Source organism: Eulemur rufifrons, chromosome 21 (assembly GCF_041146395.1).
Source record: "Eulemur rufifrons isolate Redbay chromosome 21, OSU_ERuf_1, whole genome shotgun sequence".
NCBI classification, from domain to species: domain Eukaryota; kingdom Metazoa; phylum Chordata; class Mammalia; order Primates; family Lemuridae; genus Eulemur; species Eulemur rufifrons.
In genome coordinates this window covers 22,879,707-22,882,347 of record NC_091003.1, presented here as the reverse complement: position 1 = coordinate 22,882,347, position 2,641 = coordinate 22,879,707, and the positions used below count along the sequence as shown (strand labels likewise).

The 2,641-nt window shown below is 44.5% G+C and overlaps 1 pseudogene; it reads left to right on the top strand.

Moving 5' to 3' along the window:
• The first annotated feature begins 216 nt into the window (after window positions 1-216).
• On the top strand, window positions 217-1,055 carry LOC138401622 (serine/threonine-protein kinase Sgk1 pseudogene; annotated as a pseudogene).
• The last annotated feature ends 1,586 nt before the right edge of the window (window positions 1,056-2,641 follow it).

The following is a 2,641-nucleotide window of genomic DNA, read 5'->3' as shown; positions in this document are numbered from 1 at the left end:
TCTTGAAAGTGATTGGGAAGGGAGTTTTAGAAAGGATCGTTTAGACAGACACAAGGCAGAAGAAGCATTCTATGCAGTCCAAGGTTTATCAAAGCAAGCGATCCCTAAAAGGAAAGAAGGGAAGCTTATTATGTTGCAGCAGAATGTTCTGTTGAAGAGTGAGATTTGAGAAAAGTAAGCTTGTAGAAAAAAAAAAGCAAGCAAGAAAGAAGAAGAATGAGGAAAAGCCCTTTCTTGGTGGACCTTCACTTCACTTTCCAGATTGCTGGCAAATTGTACCTTGTTTTAGACCACGTCAATGGTGGAGAGTTACTCTACCACGTCCAGCGGAAGCCCTGCTTCCTGGAACCATGGGCTGATTTCTATGCTGCTGAAATAGCCATTGCCTTTGTTTACCTGCAATCTCTGAACATAATTTATAAAAGCTTAAAACCAGAGAATATTTTCCTAGAGTCACAGGGACCCATTGTCCTTACTAACTTTGGAGTCTGCAACAAGGAGAACGCTGAACACAATGGCACGACATCACCTTCTGTGGCACACCTGAGTACCTCGCACCTGACGTGCTTCATGAGCAGCCTAATGACAGGAGGGTGGACTGGTGGTGTCCGGGGCCCTCTGGCATGAGATGCTTATGGCCTGCCTCCCTTTCATAGCCGAAACACAGCTGACACGTATGCCAACATTCTGAGGGAGCGCCTCCAGTCGAAGCCAAATGTTACAAATTCTAAAAGACACCTCCTGGAGAGCCTCCTGCGCAGGACAAAGGGGCTTCGGCTCTTTGGTGCCAAGGATGACTTTATGGAGACTAAGAACTGTGTCTTCCTCTCACTGAGTGAGATGATCTTATTCATAGGAAGATCACTCCCCCTCTTAAGCCAAATGTGAGTGGACTCAGTGACCTGCAGCATTTTGATCCCGAGATTCCTCAAGAGCCTGTCCCCAGCTGCAGTGGCAGCTCTCCTGACAGCGTCTTCACCACGGCTGCTGCCAAGGGAGCTGCCGAGGCTTTCCCAGGCTTTCCACATGCTCCTCTCCTGGAATCTGTCTTCTGAACACTCTTACTTAGGGTTGGTTTTGAAATATTTTATCCGTGCTTTTAAATGTTTTAGTTAGCCTTTTGGAGGAGCTGACAGCTGACAGGACACCTTAGAAGAGAATTTTCACATCTCTGGAAGCTTAGCAGCCTTACTGCACACTGTTTGCTGGAATCTTTTCATAACGCACATCCTCCTTGCAGTGAGCTCCTGAGCTTCTCCTTTTTATTTTTCCTTCCAACGTGGTGCTGTGTCTGCCATGAGTATTCAAGTACCGCCTTAAGCAGATGCAGAGTGTTGTAGGAGGGTGCTGTTCTAAGCAGGAAACTTCTACAGGTCTGTCTGGGTTGTAACCATGAATATTATGAATTGTGCCTCTTCTGGTGAGATTATGTTAGCTCCAAAGCTTTTCTTAGGGCAGAGGATTTCAGTTTCTTATTTTTCCTTGTGGATTTCCTGTCTGAACGGTGGTGTGAGTGTGGGATGCTTGATCACAGATGGACTTTGTGTTGAGCATCAATGTGACATTGCAGGACACTACAACATGGGACACTGTGTCTTCCATATTTGGAAGACAAATTATGTGTACATTTTTCATTTTCCTTTTTTCTTTTTTTGGTAATATATAGTTAATGTACCAGGCGAGGTGACTCACACCTGTAACTCTACTTCTCTGAGAGGCTGAGGCAGAGGATGGCTTCAGATCAGGAGTCCAGACCAGACTCAGCAACAGTGAGACCCCATTTCTACTAAAAAATAGTAAAATTAGCTGGGTGTCATGGTGGGTGCCTGTAGTGCCGGCTACTTGGGAGGCTGAGGCAGGAGGATTCCTTGAGGCCAGGAGTTCGAGGTTGCAGTGAGTTATCATGACACCACTGCACTCTACCCAGGGTAACAATGTCATACTCTCTCTCTCTCTTAAAAAAAAAAAATTACATATATATATACATATATATATAAAATCAGGAAAATCACACCTTTTATGAGAAAAGCTAATTCACAGACACCAACACTGAGATAACTTAGGTGCTGAAATTACAACAGAGACTTTTTTAAGCAGCCCTCATAAAATCCCTTTGATCAGCAATTACAGAACGTTTTTGAAACAAATGGAAAACCAGCAAATCTTATCAAAGAAATAAACATCATAAAAACAAACCAAATGGGAATTATACAGCTGAAAAATTCAATAAATGAAATTAAAAAACTCTCTATGGAGGGACTGAAAAACAGATAACAGTGAAATTCAAAGTCAGGCATTAGGGAAGATATTTAACACGACTAGAGAAAATACAAACAACAGCTGTCACAGCCCAGCAGGGGGCGCTGTGGATCTTCAGAGCAGAGCCAGGCCTGAAATAAACCCAAATGGAAATTTCATGGTCCCTGGGCCCCGGCTCACTGGCCTGAGTTAGAGGTGACAGCAGCTGCTTCCTCCCAAGGGACAAACTCAGAGCTTGCACCAGCCCAACCTCCCTGACAGTGCTGCTGCTCCCTGGGCTGAGGACCCACGATTGAATGACGATGCTGGCAAAGGGCACGTGTTTGTATAATACACCAAATAATCATAGACCCTTTATAGTGCTGCGGAGGAGATGAAAAAA